The sequence below is a fragment of the Nanorana parkeri genome, unplaced genomic scaffold, assembly GCF_000935625.1.
Source record: "Nanorana parkeri isolate BGI_ZX_2015 unplaced genomic scaffold, ASM93562v1 scaffold14, whole genome shotgun sequence".
Taxonomy (NCBI): domain Eukaryota; kingdom Metazoa; phylum Chordata; class Amphibia; order Anura; family Dicroglossidae; genus Nanorana; species Nanorana parkeri.
In genome coordinates this window covers 1,727,851-1,748,285 of record NW_017306282.1, presented here as the reverse complement: position 1 = coordinate 1,748,285, position 20,435 = coordinate 1,727,851, and the positions used below count along the sequence as shown (strand labels likewise).

General features: G+C 44.3%; 1 protein-coding gene across 2 annotated transcripts in view; it reads right to left on the bottom strand.

Annotated features, from left to right (window-relative positions):
- The window catches only part of BTBD11 (BTB domain containing 11), a 221,858-nt gene that overhangs the window by 122,548 nt on the left and 78,875 nt on the right, over window positions 1-20,435 (bottom strand). The gene's annotated exons all lie outside the window — the stretch shown is intronic.

Genomic DNA, 20,435 nt, shown 5'->3' with positions numbered 1-20,435 from the left:
CTAATGCATGTAACTGCATTGCATAAATTTAAGTACTGCCTATGACGTAGTTCTCTCCCGTAGTGTCTTAAATACATGCCTGTTCCACGAGCGTCAGAAGCCTACCATTGCAAGCCAATAAACCTGTCACTGGGACTTTGTACATTTTCACTTAACCACATGTATATGCAATGCTAATTACCAGGCTCTGCTGCCAGAACGGCAGTTCATTTCAAGACAGAAAATACCTTAGAGGCCCCGTGGTATGTAATAACTGGGAGTTTTCTCTTCGATAACTTTAAATAAAACCATCCGCTCGATAGAATACTGAGGCAGCAAGGCTGTGTATGCGCCGCTTTAGAAGACACAAGCGTTTACTACCTCAGCGGAATATAACAGGATTACAGTGGGGGAAAAAATGAATATGTGGTACGGAAAAGTAAATGTAATAAGGGAGCTTTGTGGCTACTGAATGTAGAGTATAAATAGAGGGTTTAAACCATTTAACAAGTATTTTGCCTGCAGTTGTTAAGAAAGATTTAAAGTAATGCATAGGAATGCTACAGGATTAAAAAAAAAGTCGGTACAGTCAGAGCTTTTAATAGGTCTACAAGCCAAAACTAGAAGTTGGGCCAGGTTAGTAACTAGACCACATAGGCCAGATTAGTAACCAGGCCGCATAGGTTAGATTAATAAACATGCCACAAAGGCCATATTAGCAACCAGGCCCCATAGGTCAGATTAGTAACTAGACCACATAGGCAAGATTAGTAACCAGGCCAAATAGGTCAGATTAGTAACCAGGCCGCATAGGTCAGATTAGTAACCAGGCCGCATAGGTCAGATTAGTAACCAGGCCGCATAGGTCAGATTAGTAACCAGGCCGCATAGGTCAGATTAGTAACCAGGCCGCATAGGTCAGAGTAGTAACCAGGCTGCATAGGTCAGATTAGTAACTAGACCACATAGGCCGGATTAGCAACCAGGCCGCATAGGTCAGATTAGTAAACAGGCCACGAAGGCCAGATTAGGAACCAGGCCGCATAGGTCAGATTAGGAACTAGGCAACGTAGGCCACAATATTAACTAGGCTGCATAGTCCATATTAGTAACCAGACCACATAGGCCAGATTAGTAACTAGGCTGCATAGGTCAGATTAGTAGCCTGGCTACTCAGGCCACTTTACTAACTAGGCTGCAAAGTCCACATTAGTAACCAGGCCACATAGGTCAGATTAGTAGCTAATTTGAATAGGCCATGTTACAATGAGGCTGAATAGAAACAGCATTCTGAGCCAGTCAGAGCCCTACAGTTCTGCAATGTTCTGTCAGTCATACCAATGTTCCAGTGTTCCTTCACTGACCAAAAGAGTTGCCATCCGCCTGGTAAATTACTGCCTGGCCAGTAAAAACTTGTAGCCATTAGTTGTTGTTATTAATAGGAAAGGGACCATTGGGTTGGTATTTTTTCCCCAGAAAAGGTGGCAATCTAATGAGCAATCACTGGCTCCTGGGTAAATGTCATTTACCTGATATAGCCATTTAGCCATATAAGATCAATGACATTACAGCATCTTGCCCCGCAGAAGGAGTTTCCTTCAGGTGTGGTGAAGCTCCTTCCATATTTAGAGGAGCTCCAAACCTGAGCTCATCCCTATTCTCCATGGTCCAAGACCCTGGCTGTACTGTCCAGGAAGGGTATCATCATTCATGTAACCATAACTGAAATTTGAAAAACCAAGGACTGCCACTGGAAATCGGGGCTTTATGGCAACTAACATATGACAGCATGCACCAGTAATTCCCACTTGTAAACTCAGACACTTTCACACACCCTCCAATCCATCTTAATCCATCTTAAAAGCCTCCCACTCATGGGCAAAACCATATACACAAGGACCAAGCAAGCACATTGCCTTGGATGAAAATGTAAAGAGTACCCCAAATTTGAAAGTGGAGAAATAGTGACATGTTTGGCCTTATTAATCAACTGTCTAAAAAAGAGCTCTTGCTGTTAAATATTAGCTAACTGGATTCTCCAGTTCAAGGTTCAAGTTCTGGAGGAAAGAATTAGGTGAAAACTGGTTGCTGTGCAAAGCAATCCAGTAGGCAGGCTCTGCCATCAAGCCAATGCTAAATACTTTTAGAAGGCTGCATTCCATCACCCAGCAATTCTAAGTGTCACAGATTTCCAGCCCCCTGTACATCGTACCAGCGCATGCATTTGAAATATTACCGCTCTAATTTAATTACTATGGGCAATTTAATATCCTGTTTTTTGATTGACTGCCAAGTAAATAACAACAGCCAATCATATTGCCAGTCAGTTTGCACTAAGCAGCAACCATAAGTGCAAGCTTTGAATGGCTTTAATTTGCAGACCTCGGGCAATGCTATGCGGGCATCCCGCCAAACGCTGCCAGTTCCTGCTGTGTCAGCAAGTTTCATGGACGAATGACAGCATACAGTGCGTTTTGGAAATTGATTCAAAAGTGAACTGTCTACACTGATAAGTACTGACAGTCGTGGAATAATGAAGCAGTTTGAATCACTTGCCGTGCCATCTCCATTCATATTTTGTCTTATAGATTATACAGATTTTAGCTTCTGCTTAGAGTTGTGCATTGTCCACTCAAGTATCAACATTCGTAATTATATTTTATTCCCACAATATAAATAGAAGCATTTAAATTTTACATTTGATGTCCATCTCCAGCACTGACCCCCCCACACTCCCCATTCTGCCCCGGACATACCTATTTTTAAAAAAAAACTCTACATGCCCTAAATCCTGATATCTTCTTGCCAGTCATATGACATCCCAGGGTCCTTTCTCTTCTGATTTGGAATAGGTTGTAGGCAGTCAGGGATGTTGCACAGAACTGTGACCTCAACGTCACTCTCTGCAGCATACTCCAGTATGCCCAGGCCAATCGGATGAAGCACCTTCAGGGGATATGTCATTGACAGCTTGAACCTACAGAAAATGGATTGAATGGTCATGGTTGTCATAGAACCCAAAAGAAGAGCACACAGGTGCTGGGCAATGAATAAAAATAAAGTAGTAGAGGGCAAAGTAACAGGTACACTTTATAGCAGGCACATTAAGCATCCTTTACTTCCTTTCAACAATTTGCTGAACCCTAATAAACTCCTGCGTAAGCTTTGGCTTCCTGAGAACATCAAACTATATCTAGGGCTATGCTAGCTACCCCATGCCGAGCTTCCTCATTCCAAGTGTGACCATGCTTGGACCTGTTAATTGGCCACTTATACGCTAAATTGCTGGAGGCAGTAGTGTGTCTTTTTGGGGGGGCTAAAGAGGCGGATCAGAGCAGCAGGGGAGCACAGGGAAGTACAGCATCCCTTCCGTGCCTCCTGTAAACTATTCCTGCTATTGTGCTCACCAAATATCAGACTCACATTAAAGAAGGGCTCCACAATCAAAAGATCTCTATCATTGTAAAATATTTAGAATGATATGCCCGTGGATCTTCCGTTGCAAAGGTTGGAAAATACTTTTTTTCATAACAAAAATGTTCTTGAGCTCCAGGAAAGTGACTTTGTCTGGGCTGAGATGATGTCATCAGTCTGCTGCAGGCAGGAAGAAGCATTTCCCCACTCTCTTCTCTGCCAGTAATTAGACTGCAACACTGTAGCAAGTCATGTGTAGCAAGGTAAGAGGCTTCAGCAAGGGCAAATCTGTGTCAGACTTGGTGAACACAGTCAAGAACTGCACAGGCACCAGGATTTACACGATTGTGTCATCTCTGAACCAGCATATCAGTCCAGAAAGAAGATGCTGATCCTGATTCATGACTAAACAAAGATGATGCTGTCCTACAGGAGAAAAAAGCAGACAAAGGCATTGTCAGAGGAGTGCATACCTATTACTTCGCATGCATGCACTTAAAGTGTATCTACACCTGTCCTGGGGACAACCTTTTTACCAGATAGGAAGTGAAGGAATCTCTGCATTGGAGCTTCCGATGCCAGTAAAACCTGACAGGAGTTCTAATCCTTCCCCACTCTATCCAAAACTACAGGAAAATACTTCTGGCTCTAGATACACTTGAACATGAAAAACATATCTGATGCTAGGTGCACTTGAAACGTATTGTTATGGTTATATGGTTAATGCCTGTGAGTACAGAAACGAAAATCAAATTGAGTTTATTTTCCTCTTATCACCTTGACAACTGGAAGAGAAAAACTCTGCGGCACAATCATATGAACTCCCTGAACCGTTCATAGGATATGGTGGAGTGGTCAGCCACGATCTCATCTGACCGGCCAAGTAGGAAGCTCGCTATTCATATCGGTCTCTGTGCGGCGGGGAGAAGGCTCGAGGTGTTGGTGCTCCTGCCTCACTCAAATCCACAGTGACACGCTCTGTTTCAAGACGCTGCTAATTATTGAGGAAACGGTATTCCCAGCTGACGCTACGTGCTGAGACTCTTTGATAGCCCTACTTAACATACAGAACAGATATTTCACAAGCCTTTTAAGTGCCGTGCCATGGTACAGTTAAAAATCAAAGCGCAAGCATCATCCACTTAAGCTAATCAACTTTCATAAGATAAATGTACGGGGTGAAAAAAAAATCAAAAAAGAACCTGCAAAGAATGCATTTTTAATTATCCCGCAAGGTCATTTAGTTCTTCAAAGTTACAGAAGATGCGCTTTGGGTTTGCAGATGGCCTTGACAACGCTTGTACAGATGGGAGCAACATTACGCTTCTAGAGATTCTATGAAGGCGTACAAGATTCACGCTTCAAGGCACTGCAACATACATTTTCAAAAGTTCGGTCCACCCAAAAAAAAAAGAAGAGATTTAAGTTTTAAGTTGATCTCAGCAGGTTGAATCATAAGCTTTTAAAGAGGACCTGACTGGTGAAAGCTGTGTCTGAAAAAAGGCCAAGGGGAAAGGATTAATCATATTTGCCAACAGCAGGGGTAGGCTACTGTGGCGCTCCAGCTGCAGTGAAAATACAAATCCCATCATGCCTCTGCCTCCAGGGAGTGATGTCTGTGGTTGTCTTGCAATGCATTATGGGACTTGTAGTTCCTCAAGAGATTGAGTGCCAAAGCTGCTCACCCCTGGCCTACAGGCTCTGTATAGCTGATCTACTCCCGATTACTGACTTACATGCCTCTGCCTCTGGGAGTCATGCCTTTGTCTGTCAGAGTATTTCAATGCTTCATGGGACTTGTAGTTCCACAACAGCTGGAGTGCCACAGTTGCCCACCCCTGTTCTACAGGCTCCGTATAGCTGATCTTCTCCCCATTGCTGACGTACCGTGCCTCTGCCTCTAGGAGTCATCCTTGTGGCTGTCAGAGTCTATCAATGCCTCATGGGACTTGTAGTTCTGCAACAGCTGGGGTGCCAAGGTTGCCCACCCCTGGCCTACAGGCTCCCTAGAGAACAGGAAAAAGAAGAGGGCAGGAGCGCAACAGTCTGGTGCCAGGTGTGATGATGGGGAGTGATGAGTAAATGAGGATGTGTATATGTGGGGTGGTGAAAGGGGATGTTGAGCACTTACATGTGATGGGTGGTGTGGTGATGGGACACTTCTGTTGGCGTGGTTCAGAGTTTCTGCAGTAGTATGTATAGGAATGTAAATTCACATACCTATACATACTACTGCAGAAACTCTGAACTTTGCCATTGTCTTCCTTCCACATTGGTTTTCGACCGGGATTCCGCACAAGGACCAAGACAACACCTTGTGACATCCTTCCAGCCCCAAAATGTGACTCCACAACCACGCCAACAGAAGTGTCCCATCACCACACCACCCATCACATGTAAGTGCTCAACATCCCCTTTCACCACACCACATATACACATCCTCATTTACTCATCACTCCCCATCCACACACAGGGCACCAGACTGTTCCGCTCCTGCCCTCTTCTGTTCAGTCTTACAATTGGACACCCCGGTCCAATCAGTAAAGGAGCAGCACACTGGCCACCATTCGCTACACCACCCTGGCAGTGCGCTAATCAATCAGCTTCATCTGAACTTTCTAGGCTAGAGATGGTCTTCTCCCTATTACTGACTTACCATGCCTCTGCCTTTGAGAGTCATGCCTGTGGCTGTCAGAGCTTTGCAATGCCTCATGGGACTTGTAGTTCCACAAAAGCTGGAGTGCCGAGGTTGATTACTCCTGGCCTACAGGCTCCCTACAGGTGATCTTTTCCTGTTAAGCACTTACCATTCCTTGTTCTGCACTGCGTCTCTGTAGGGAGGTGGCCCTCTTGGTAGAAGAGAAGGGCCCCACGCATATATGACATATCCTTTAACAAAACCAATGCAAGCCCTGGATTTAAGACCCCCAACTGATAACCATTAAGAAGACTTTTCTTCACAATATTCAATTATAGAGAATCACAGACAAGCGTCAGGACAAAATGCCATACTATTCACTTGCTACGGTATTCCAGGAACTTAATTAATGATATAATTTAGCCAAAGGGAATAAAATAAAGTAGGGAGAATACCGCCCAAGGGAAGAAAATGTGCCTTAATTGTGCCTAATTACCAAAATGACAGCTTACAAGAAGTACATTCGTTATGTTCAGCACTCTTACTCATAATAAATGCATTTAGCTAAGAACACACAAAAAAATTCCTTTCTTTTTATTACTTTTTCATACACTTCAGTATAAGACAGTTACACCAAGGTTTTGAAAGGCTGGGGCCTTTTGCTGCGATTTTCCCGCGATTGTACCGTGATTGATGTGTTTTTGTTTTTTGGGGGGTTGCTTAAAATGGGATTTCAGATGTGTTCCAGTGCACTTGCACATGATTGCATCCGGTTTTGATGCGTTCCGTGCAATCCAATGCGGCTAGCCCTTAGGGCAGGTTCACACCATTTTCCGGACCAGATCTGGAAAGCAGTGCGTTGCATTTTGCCGCATTTTTACTGTGATTTTGCCACGTTTGGAAAGGTTTTTTTTTTTATAGCTTAAAATCGTCTTACAGGTGCGTTCCAGTGTGCTTGTATGCATTTTTTTGCGTTTCTATGCATTCCAGACCAGACAAAATAAGGCAAGCAGTATTTATCTGGTCTGGTCTGGAACAGACTGCTTTGGTGTGAACAGAGGCCAGAAATAGCATAGGGATACATTAGTGATGCATTTTGGGTCCGGAAACATGAAATGTGTCAGGAGAGAGGAGGACCCGGCGGCATACCTTATCGTGCCGGGTGAACAGGGCTGCCATCAGGTGGGTACTGCCGATACTCATGTAAGGGGCCCGGGCAGCCTGGGGGGCCCGTCAGGGACCCTTATATGAGTATCGGCCGCTGGTTCCTTTTATAACGCAGCTGTTTCCTATGCTCCTCGCCTGCAATAAGTTGCAGTAATGCACTCTAAATGTCATACGTTGTGCGAAAGTATTATAAATCCCCCAAAAGTATTTTTGAATTTGAAAAAAATCTATTTTATGTACCCCTTTTGTCAACAGTATACATCTAAAACCCTTGAAGGGTATGAACTGGGAGCCAAGCCTATGTCTAGACTAAGCAGATGAGTTTGACTAAGTCCCTCTGACAGCCCACGCTTTGGGTAGGTTCACTCCTAGGCGACACCTCACCGCAGGCAATCGTGCACGGTTCCACGCGCATTGTCGCGCGCTCAGTAGTCGCCAGGGTTTGAACCGATCCGTGCTGTGGGTGCCATTATTTTCCAGTCGCGCCGGCGGATCAAGCGGTTTCCGGCCACGATTTCGCCCCTGCTTCTGAACACAATCGCGGCTATGACAGCCGCACGTTGTGTATCGCCCAAAAAAAAGGTACTTGTACCTTTGTTCTGCGATTGCCGCATGGGTGTCACCCCCATTGAAATCAATGGGGCTGCGCGGCAATCATTGCCTGCATTGTGCAGGACCACAAGACACCCAGGACGCGCGTCCCGGGTGTTGTGCGGTGTAGTGCAGTTGTGAACCTAGCCTTCCAGCTTGAAGATTGGTATCGTGTCTCTGCCGGGCAGCTGAGTGCAGGTTGGGACTTGAGGCTTTCTTTCCAAAAAATAAATAATGAAAAAGTACAAAGCATCTTGCTGTGTAAACTGACATGACTAAGAAAAGAGCTCTGTGATTCTGGGTAGAGGAATCTCACTCTCTTTGCTAAGCTTCCAGGTGACATTAACAAAGGTTTCATTTTTCTATAAATAAGGCAGCATATTTTTTTTTATTTATATATAGAGAGCTGCCTTATGATCTGACAAACAGGTGCTCAAATAATGCAAAATTAAACAGGAACATATGAAAGAATGCGCAGTAAATACTGCAAAGCAGAAAGGAACATCCAACAACCAATCACAGATGATGGGAAAATAAAGGTGATGTAAAAAATCTGATCACTAAAATCTCAAATAAGCTTTAACTTGTTAATGTCATTTCATAAGTCAGTTTTAATATTTTTAAACCTGCAGCTTTTGTAATAATAGCTGCCATAAAGGTTCTTCTTAAGGCACCTCCTGTTACAGGGAAACAACTCTTTGTCCCTGTTTCCCTATTGTGCTCCTGAGTTGTTATGCCAGCATCTGATGGAGACTACAAGTGGCTATTTCAACATACACTGCTTGGCCATAAAAAAAAAGTCACACACTAATGTTTCATTGGGCCTCCTTTAGCTTTGATTACGATACACATTCACCGTGGCATCATTTCCATAAGCTTATGCAATGTGACAACATTTATTTCCGTCCAGAGTTTCATTAATTTTTCATCAAGATCTTGTGGTGATGATGGGAGAGTCGGACCACTGAGTAGAGTCTTCTCCAGCACATCCCAAAGATTCTCAATGGGGTGAAGGTCTGGACTCTGTGGTGGCCAATCCAAGTGTGAAAATGATGTCTCATGCTCCCTGAACCACTCTTTCACTATTTGAGAAATTCAAAGAAAAAAATCCATTGATGGAAAAACCTGGTCATTCAGTATATTCAGGTCGGCAGCTGAGCTCATTGTTTGGGGGACATAACTTTGCTAAACATAGACCTATTATCCAATGGTAGGCTCATACCTATTTGCTTAGCTAAACCCAGGTGGTGATTTTATTTTTGGACAGGCAGCGCACATTACACAGGCATGGTCCACTATTGTCACCATAGGGGATACCTGCCCCAAGAAATGCCATAAAGCCATCGCTGGAGGGCATATAGACAGGAAATAGGGAGAAGAGGCTGTAGGAGATCAACTGAACTGAGATGCAACAAAGGATGAAAAAAGGTGAAAACAAGTGTAGCACCCCCTTACCCCTGGAAACAGTTGGGGACCCCCAAGTGGCTTAGTGGGCAGACATTTCACTTCAGGGTTGGATTCTTGACTTTCTGTGAGGTGTGAAAAGATTGGCCACTAGATGAAAGGTAGGCCACAGGATATCCAAGGAAACAGTACGCAGATCCCAAAACCTGCTTATATTCATTACAGAAAAATGACCTTCAAGCCAGACCGACACACTGTATTCTCCTGACTGTATGCACAAGAACCCCCAATGCTGGATGAGCTACCAGACTTCCTGAGGTGTCCAAGTTTGTACCCAGATTCCCTGGACACACTTCCTGCACCCAAAGTTCACCACTAGTGCTTCTATCCAAATTCCAGCTTTACTCATCCCAGGTAATCCTTCCAGCTAGGCAGTCCAAGCTTTCTTGGCCCATACTCAGGCTTTTCTTCTTCAAGCACAGGTCCTCCCCCGGCACCAGGCCTGGGAGGTCAGATAACAGAATTCCAGAAGGTTTTCAACAAATATTTACAGTATTCCCAGGCATGGACAACTGGCAATAAACTCCTAGTGGTTGGTCAGGGACATAAATAATCATAAGTTTCTATAGGCCAGATACTACATCTAGACTTCCAGTTGTATGTTGTTCCCTCATACAGGGAAACGGTCATGTTGTTTATTCTCCCCTTCCCGCCCCTTATCCTTTCACAGAACACCTTATATTCTGTGAATGGACAAGAGGAGAGGAGGGGCGGATAAGTAACATGACCTTCAAGCCACTGTATGAGAGCCGCAGTTCTCATAGTCATAGCACTGAAAGTAAAGCGCTAGCTCTAGGGTCCGGCTCATACAAATGTATGAATTGCACAGTCTATAGAAGTGATGTCAACCCTTAACACACTTGCCCAGAGGTAACTTTTTGTTACACTTACGAATGTATAAAAATGTTCAGAGTGCAGATTTGTTAAATATTGTATGATCTCGAAGAAGAAAACTAGCGAGCATATTGTACTAGTTCACTCAGATAACCCATGACGGAGATGCGTTATACCGCTTACCTTTGTTTAAAGGGAAATTCCACCTCTTTATAATAGAATTGGAGCATTGGAGCCAGTAAAGCATTGCAAATACAATCAGTGGATCATGTGTGCGATGCTCTGGCTTCTGCAGACTCTTCCTCTTAGCCATGGGCATGCCTCGGTATATTGACAACGGTGGTCCATGTCTGTGAAATGTGTGTCCGCATGACTTGTAGTTTCCACCAGTGGCGCATGTGACAGGCTGACAACACAAGAGCCTAAGTGGGAGACAGGAAGAGAGTTGTGTCCACTACAACAGGAAGTGCCTGTCAGTTTTTTTTCTGCCATCTGTGTCAGGACAGGAAGTGATGAGAAATCTCCTTAACAGGAAGCACAGACAAAACAAAAACACATTTTTAGTAGAGTGGGGAAGGGTTAGAACTTCTGACGACGTTTTATTTGTGTCTGTGCCTTTCTAAGCTGATGACAACCACTCTAAAAGTGCCCTTGCACTTTAAAGAACTTCTAAAAATGCTACTTACCTGGCTGTCTCTAGCTTCAAAAGCTTGGGAGACCAGGAACAAAGATGCAAATCAGAGTTGGAGTTACAAACCTTTTCCAGGTCAGTAACTTAAATCTGCAGTTTGATCAGCTTATCCAGTATTTCCATTCCCTGGTCCCTACCTTGCACTCTTCATCAAATAAAATGTTTAAATAAAAGCTTTATGTTTTCATTACAGACCAATGAATGACAGGGGTGGGCCAGGGACAGTCGGACCATGGAAAAAAGAGCTAGATGATGATGGATGACCTGCAGCCAGGAAATGAGGCGGACTCTATCTGTCTTGCTGCGCACTGTGAGAAGCTCACAGTGAGAAGCTCACAGTGAAATCAAAATAAGTCATTTCAGTACAGAAGGAGCCGGTACAATTGTGCAAGACTGACGGAAAGGCTGGAGGCCATCTCTAAAATATACTAAAGCCAATGGACCAAATGCAGCTGTCACTCAGAATCAGGGGGGGGGGGTGCATTCTGGCCAGAGGTGCCCTTTTAACACACATGAAAAAACATCTATTCCCCCTAACTCACATGAAGGTGAATTATATGTTGTGTATCCGCGCTCGGCATGTTAATTGATGCCCTGGTAATATCCCTACCAAGCTGAGTCGTCTACCTCCGCAGGTAAACAGTAATTTTCAGATTTCATGAAAAGAATAAGACTTTATTGTGAAACATGAATATATGAGGACGTGATATGAGAACACCACAATCCTCCATTGTACATCTGCCACACAAGGGTAAGCAAATGGCTCACACTCAATCTTTTCCGCGGCACACAAAGACCCCTAATAAATGTGTGTGGATACTGCCAGCCGATCGCATCAAGTGATCAACGCAAAATTATAAGGGTTAAATTAAAGTGGAAGCGTGTCATTAATCACAAAATAGATGTGTGTGTGTGTCAGTGTGTGTGTGTTATGTAGTTGCTAGATTTATTTTAGGAAAGGTGTACATGGGTTTTGGAAAGTGTCTTGTGGTAGCCATACACCTATAGATCGTTTTTCGCCCAAGATAAAATCACTCAGTTCCTCCATTCAAGCTAAATAGCGTGGGTGGAGGAATCTTCAGTGCCAGCTATTGTATTCAGACAACCTGAACAGTGTCTGCATGTACTGTGAATTGTCCACCCATTCGTTTTTACCAGCAATAAAACCTTGTTGACAACTGTCCCTTCCATTGGAGGATGGTCCTAAGGGACCAAATCCCTCCCCCAAATAGAAAAAAAATCCTTTTAGCATTGTGTTTATTGATTTCTAGCCCTGATGCACACCCTCAAATCGTGTTGACTTGATTTGTACCAGCAATAATACCTCTTTGATAACATCCCTGCCATTGGAGAATGGTACCCCCTTCTCCCCAACCAAATACATTATTTTTTAGCATATTGTTTATCGATTTCTAGCCCTGATGAAGAGGGGGCCCATCCTTGAAACATGTTAGCTTGATTTTTAGCAGCAAAAAAACCTCTTTGATAACCATTCCTGCTATTCGAGAATGGTTTTGAGGGATCTACCCCCTCCCCCAACTAGAAGGTAACAAAACAAATACTTGTTAACATTGCGTTGATTGATTTCTAGCCCTGATGAAGAGGGGGCACACCATCAAAAGCTGCTGGCTTGATTTTTACCAGCAAAAAAAACCTCTTTGATAGCCATGTCCCTGTGAGTGCCTTTTTTCTGCATCCACTTGTGCCTAACTTTGGGTATAGCTCTTCTCAAAGGGCTATGAGCTGCTATGTATATGTTATAGTATTACCCCTTACATTGATTTTACAAGACAGACCTTTGCTGTCCTTGTGGTCAGGACAGGAAGCCCATGAACACAAGCAATTACCTATCCATCTTCTCTTCTAGAATGGTGTGCTTTGATGCCAGGGGTAGGCAACGTTGGCACTCGAGCTGTGGTAAAACTACAAATTCCAGCCTGCCTCTGCCTTTGGGACTCATATCTGTGCATGTCAGTCTTGCAATGCTTCATGGGATTTGTAGTTCGTCAACAGCTGAAGTGCTGAGGTTGCCTACCCCTAGTTATGCCAACAGACTGTTATTCTCATTGGAAATATTTATTGCTGTTTGTGTCCCCACTCTGTTCATTTCCTTTCATTTTCCGTCCAGGCAACAGGTGTCAGACACAACAGGAAGTGAGGGGAAATCTCGGGGGATCTAATTTTGAGAATCTTTTTTTATGACTTTCACGTAGCATTTTGTAAAGTGTGTGTGTGTGGGGGGGGGAGGGTTAGGGGATCCCATATACTGTGTAAAAATGTCTGGTCCCCTTTAAAGTGTAACAGTAGGTGTGGGACTCCCCATGCTATAGCAGAAATAGTGACCCCCCCATAGTAGCCTAAACTTCACTGCAGAGATCTCCCTCAACAGTATCATTTCAAGAATGAAATACCAGATGGGAATAGAGAACTGTCTGCCTCGCTGTTCCGTGTAGGGGGCAGTTGGAGTTCATAACAGAACTCTTAAAATGACTCTCCAGACCGCAGCAGAAGAGTATGTAGCAACTTCTCTACAAAAGTGGTTTCCCCTTCCTTAACCCTAAAGCTGCCGGGCAAAGGGTGTAGTCCCATACACCTGACACTGTGGTCTGAAAAGTTGGTTTTGTTCTCCGAGAAACAGCGTGCCACCCAATTCCGGCGTGCTCACTGCGTGACAACTACATTCTCACTGCGACACACCTCAAGACTGCACTCTACAACGCATGCTGAAACTGAAATGATTTTTGCAATCTCATTTTTGCAGTCAAAGCTGACAACAAAGGTATCTATTTAAAGCTGGACCTAAAAATGTGCACTTTCTTTTTGTAAAGTTTATGTAAACCCAAACCTGGACCCTTGTAGTTTGTTAAATAGACCATTACAAGTGTATTGTTATATCTGTTTGATAAGTTCAACAAAATATCTGTTGTTCTGACCCGATATCTACATACAGGTATTTGGTTTTGATAATGCAATCAAAGCTTACCTGTAAAACTTCCTTTTATGTAGTGAGTGCTGCCTTCTGTCTGCCCATCGCTTTCATCAACTTCCTGGATTCCCAGTGTGCTTTGCATCTCTTTCCCTGCTGCTTGATGTGATGTAATCTCAATTTCTCAAGACTACATAGCCCATCATGCATTGCTTCCAGCAAGCAATGATGATGTTACATTGTTCAGACATTGAGTTGAAGTTCAGATGGCAGGCTTAGTTAGAGTGATGACACAAGGAATTGCATATTCTCAGGGCTGAGAGAAATTGTATCAGTGCATTGAGGAAGTACATCCTATGGGAATCTCCAATAAGTAGGTTTACAAACTTCTAGATGGATATGATTATTAGGAGTGGGATGGAGCTTATGGATGTTCAATATAGAAATACAGATTTAGTTTTAGTTTTTGACCAGATACCCTTTAAGCTTCCTGTTTTGTCCCCAGATTAGAAATGGAAATACATATTTAGTTTTAGTTTCTGACCAAAGATTCCCTTTAAATATGTCTGAAATGGTGAAACAGCCAAAGTTTCATAGATTTATGGAGACACCGAGCGCTAGTGTCATGCGAATGGCATCCACCTGGCTATACGCTGAGCGGATGCCATTCGCACGACAATGGCACCCCGAAATGGTGATGACGAATATAGGAAATTCTGGCGTATAGCTGGCGGAGCTTTTATTCGTTTTGACAATAGATACCCTTGAACTACTTTATCTAATTACCTTACAAAACTGTAAACTATCCAGTACGCCCTTGCAGACCATTCTCCTTCCTTTTTTGTGCGGGGACAATGGTCTCCAGGACCGAACATGGACATGGATCTCCCAGACAGCGACAAAAGCCTAACAGAGCTTCTAAACCCCATGCACTTTGTTCAAAACTAAAAAGTTTTGGTTGGAGTTCAACCTTAAAAAGCAATGTATCAGACTGGTCACCAGGAGCTGTAGCAGTGTCACGGGTTCTGCTGACCCACAAAGCTGTCATCATCAGACATCCCTACTCTCCTGGACGCTCCGGAAATCTCCCGCTGCTAGATAGCGGCTCCTGGACGCCCGGGAGAGAAACATTTTCTCCCAGAAAGGTTTACTTTAGCAGATCGAGCAGAGTAAATCTTTCACTGCTATCTGGTTGTTGTTTTTTTCTGACATCGGGGCTGCCGTCAGTCAGGGAAAATAAAAAATAACAGCATAGGAATGAATAGCTGGATTGCAATTGGCTATTTCAATTTGCAATAGCCAATCGCAGACTAGCTATTGCCCCCTCCCACTGCTGCTGTCAATCAGCAGAGGTGAACCTGAAGTTCTCCATCAGGTCCTCTTCTGCTGATCGACAGCAGTAGAGAGCGGGTGCAATAACCAGCTTGCTATTGGCTATTGAAAATTGAAATAGCCAATAGCAATCTAGCTTTCATTTCTATGCTGTTTTGGTTTATTTTTTATTCTGACGGCAGAATATGGGGAAAAAAAACCCTGCAGATAGCACAGGAAGCATTAGCTTCTTTATATATCTGCAATCATTTCAGGGGGGCAGAAAGAGGGCACCTCCCTGAAATGAAAAGGGCACCAACCTGAAATCACTTTTTTACAGGTTGGGATCCCTGCATCATCCCTCTTGCACTAACCATAGAGCACGTGTAGGCAATACAGTTGTGGTGAAACTAGAAATCCCATCAAGTATCTGCCTCTGGGAGTCATGCCTGTGACTGTCAGAGTCTTGCAATGCATCGTGGGATTTGTAGTTGCATCACAGCTGGAGTTTGCCTACCCCTACCATAGAGGATAACAAGCACGGGTGGATCACAAGACTGTACTTTAATTTATACATCTCTGGCCGGTAAAGCAACTATTATATAAGTGTTTCAACTGTGAATTTAGATGTTTAGATGGAGATTAATAACAACAAGCAGCCGCGTGCATATAGCCCTTAAACTCTTCGTTTGTTATAGAGTAATCTTTTAATTGTACGGAGTTGTAAGGGATTAATTAGGTCCTCCAGTGTCTCTAATTGCAAGCAGCAGCTTCTCAGACAGTGCTTGTGTCTTAAATAATTTAAACTGCCCGGCTCTCAGTTTACCGTTTTCCTCAGATGTCAAATGGTAATGAAGGTGGATTTTGCATGGAAGTTACACGCTGTCCTCAACCTGCTAGAGGCAGGAACTAAAAAAATAATAAAATAAAAGGAATCATTCATTTCGGGAGTCACGTGAACGTGCGTGCATATATATTTTATTTAAAAATTTGCAATTACAAGCGGCGCTCGGTCGGCCACCAGCAGGTCGAATTGGTGAAATGTCTCTAATTAGTAATTAATTAACCAATCAACTCATATTTAACTGTCACTAGGGGGCTACTACATTGTTGTTATTACTAGTAGTTCATCTTAAAAACTAGGCCAGGACTGGAAAGTAAACACATTTCGCTTTGTGGTTAGCGGGAATGAAAGTCCACAATTGGAATTCTAATTAAACTATGAATATTAGTTAATACAAGTTAATTAGAAGGAGCTGTCATGTTGTGTGCAGCGGAAAATGAATGATATAATTCAATATGGCCTCCTTGGTGAGCGAGCTAGTTGCTTGGCTGTGTATGACTTTACAGCAGGGATCCCAAAATGAAAAAAGTCATTTCAGGGAGGTGCCCTTCTCATGTCAGGGAGGTTGCTCTATGCCCCTTCAATCCCCCAATCTGCAGGGGAGAGAGCATCCCCCTGAAATAATGGCAGATAGCAAAGAAGCTAATACGTCCCTTGCTATTTGTTTTTTTTCAGTATTCTGACACCTGCTGCCTGAAACAAAAACAAAAAACCCAGCATAGGAATGAATAGCTAGATTGCTATTGGCTATTTCAATTTGCAATAGCCAATAGCGAGCTGGTCCTCACAGTCCTGATGTACAAAACAGAGCCCACACGTCATTATGTACAGGAGTAAAAAAAAAGCCAACCCCAGCAAAAAAGTCAAAGAGGACACATGATAAAATATAAATTGTTGGCTAGAAAACAGCTTTGAACCCCCAAACAATGATATATTTTCTGAAATCTGAGGGCCTGTAGAATAAAAAAATGCTAGTTGCAACTTTTTTATGTTGCACGGTATTTGCGCAAATGTTTATGAAACCAGTATTTTTAGGATAAAATAAACTATATTAAACAGAATAGAATACCCAATTTTTTTGGTAAAATATGAAAGACGGGGTCAAGCGGGGTAAATAGATACCAAACGCGTCAAGCCTTAAAATTGCGTTCGTCCGTGAAGCTGCAAAAAACTTCAATACCGAAGATTTCCCGCAGGGAACATTTTAAATGCTTTTACCGCTCATCAGTTTAGTGCTAACAGTGATTGATGGCCCTAGAATTATTGCTCTCACTCCGACCTTTGGTAACATGTGTAGCGCAATTGTCGTTTTCGGACGTAGGCGCACCGACGCGTGTATGTGTGCGCACATGGGGGGCAGGGGACTTTTAAAAAAACATTTTTGCCTTATTTTATTTTTCTTATATGTTACTTTATTTTTTACATTTTTTAACACTTTTTTTTGTATTACACTAACCTTATTGCTATCACATAGGGGGATAAGAATCCCCCTATGTAATAGCAGATAGGGTGTGACAGGTCCTCTTTATGGAGACATCAGGGGTCTTTCAGACTCCTAATGTCACCTAGGAACCCCAAAGAAGCTGAGGAAGCAGAGATCTTCCTTCCCAGCTTCTTCTCCTGGCTCTAACAGCCGGAGAATGTAAATAGTCACAGCCATTTGGCGGCTGTATAGACGCTGGATCACTTGCACATTAACAGCCATCGCTGTTAAAAATGACACCAATAACACGGCTGTTCTTGTTTTAACCATTTAACCACTTCTGCGGGTCCGGAAGTGGTTAAAAAAACGGGGGGTGAGCTTTGTGTCCAACCTGGAGCTGGCCGTTAAATGAATCACAACTAGACAAGTACCTGAATTTGTCTTTCTGGTAGCATCCTGTAAGCCCCAGTACAGCAGAAGTTAAACTGGGAGAAGGATCATAATCACTATTCATTCTTGGCTCTATTGCTCTGCACACTCTTGTCAGTCTAACACTGTGAATATGCCTACAGGAAGGGAGCACTCATAGTTGACAGTTTGCTGTCTTCTTTTCACAGTCAAACCATAATGGCACCGGCAACAGAGGACTTCAAATCCCAGCAATCCATTATACCACAATGCAGAATGGCACCAGCTATAGAGGACTACAAATTCCAGCAATACATTCTTCAGCCATGCAGAATAATATGTTGCTACATACTCTGTGCTGCAGCAGGGTGCTGGCCTGATGTGTGGATAGAGGGTTTCAGGAGGGGTGTGGAGGGTCTCAGGAAGGGGAGATGTGCAGGCGGAAGAAGTGCTGTAAGCAGGTGCTGCAAGGTTACCCAGAAGGCTGATGCGAGGTTCCCAGCACGCGCAGGAACTAAGGCAGCCGCTTCAGTTTGAAACTTTACAAGATTATTCACAAACGGGTGAAGAGTTTGGAGAAGGCCGGAGAAGTGAACAATCTAGGACAAAATAGCCGATTTGGAAAAATTCTCCAATGCAGCTCACTTTCCAGTAAGTCTACTAATAATGTAGTGTCCAGTGTCACAGTTAAAAGGAGCAGTAAGATTCAATCACTTGTTTTCTGTTTGCCTCTGCTGGAATTTTGGATGCTGAGAACTTTTCTAAACAAACACTAAAACATTCTGACTATCCTTGGCCTTTGCACATCAAGCCTACAGAAAATGTCAAAGCTGTGCCGAGTTACGAAATATTTAAAGACAAATAAGATCTGTCTTTCAGGGTAATCCAATTTCTCAGGGAGTCATGTGTGAAACATTATCAAGTAATACATTTGTGTTTAGCATGTTTTGCCGTGCTGTTCTCCCAACAACAAACAAGCAAAAAACAGAATTCTCAAGCTCCCTATATGCAAAAGAACTACTAAACCCTTCCACGGAGAAGTATGAAGCATAGTAGAGCCTTCCTAAAACAGAAGGTACCTGCATGTCTCACTTCCAGTGGCGTAACAATCGCCATAGCGACCCAGGCGGCCGCTATGGGGCCCGGGCACAGGGGGGCCTGGCCAGTGCATCCCTCTGATGCCGTGTGGGCCGCCTGGGTCTCTATGGCATGTAAGGGTGCTGACTGTCACTGACACCCGCCTAAGAGCAACCCCGCCTCCTCTTACATCACTGGCCAGCGAGCTAAGAGCAGGTGGGGCCAGTGATGTAAGAGGAGGCGGGGGCCGTCGATAGAAGAGGAGGCGGGTCCCGGGGACGGAAGAGGAGGCGGGGCCCGGCGACCACGGAGGCGGACAGCGCTGACAGGTAAGAGGTGTGCAGCCCATCTGAGACCCTGCAGAGCCCACTATCGAGAGTCTATGGTGGGCTCTGCAGGGTCACTCTCAGGTGGGCCGTGTGAAATCTCAGGTGGGCTCTGCAAGTGGCATAACTAGCAATCACGGGGCTCCATACAAAATTTTGCTATGGGGCCCTGTAATTTCTAGTTACGCCCCTGCTCACTTCCATCACAAATCACAAAAATAAGGGGATTGCTCTGCATTTTAGGATAGTGGGCTGAGCCGTGCCTAGCGGAGCCTACTGGGCATGTCCCTGGCCCAACTGTACATCAAGAACCACTAGTGCATAGCACAGAAACAGGGTAATGTTATTCATCCATTTACAGTGCCACAACATAGAAAAATCAGGCAGGGCTGTGCTGTGTAGCAGAACTGTGTAAATCTCAGGACTAGGTGGACAGAAATACAAATCCTTTATCAGGCAAATCAGTTCCCTTATATGTATTTTAACATTTTAGGTTTGGCTTTAAGAATATAGCTAAAAGAAATTGAATATACTAAAAAGAAAGAAACAAAATAATGATTTACTACAGCCTACAGAAATGGTGAAGAACACCCTTAATGTGTTATATGCAGAGGCGGCTCTCTAATTAGGCAAATTAGGCGGTCGCCTTAGGCCTCGCGCTCCCGAAGGCCTCGCGGCCGCCTAGTTTGCCCTATTAGAATGGCAGCCAGGTAGCGTTGTGAGCTCTCAGCCCTGTCACTGTCAAACTGAGACTCTCAGTTTGACAGTGACAGGGCTGACAACTCACCTGTTTCCTCGATCGTCGCACGGACCATCGGCTCGGTCTTCTGGACGGAGCTCCGCCCACCGGCCAATGAGAAGAGGCCTCACTCCTGGGAGGGCGGAGTTTAACTTCAGAAGCCGACGGAGACATCGTTCTGCCAGCTCCAGCCTCCCGCCCGCAAGAAGATACGGCCAGCACAGCACAGTAATGGAGTGGAAGCCTGGAGAGCCCTGTGGAAAGCAGGTGAGAGCCCTAGTTTAACCAGGGCTCTGTGGGATCTCCCGAGGACCCTGTGGGGTCTAACAAGGCTGATTAGACACCCACAGAGCCCTGGTGAGAGCCCACAGGGGCCTGCTACCCTGGTTAGACCCCTGGTGAAATTCTACAGAACCCTGGTTTAACCAGGGCTCTGTGGGGTCTCATCAGGAATCTGTGGAATATAACCAAGCTGGCGAGACCTTACAGAGCCCTGGCGAGACCGTACAGAGCCCTGGTGAGGCCCCCTCAGAGCCCTGGTGAGACCCCACAGAGCCCTGGTTTAACCAGGGCTCTGTGGGGTCTCACCAGGGCCCTGAGGGG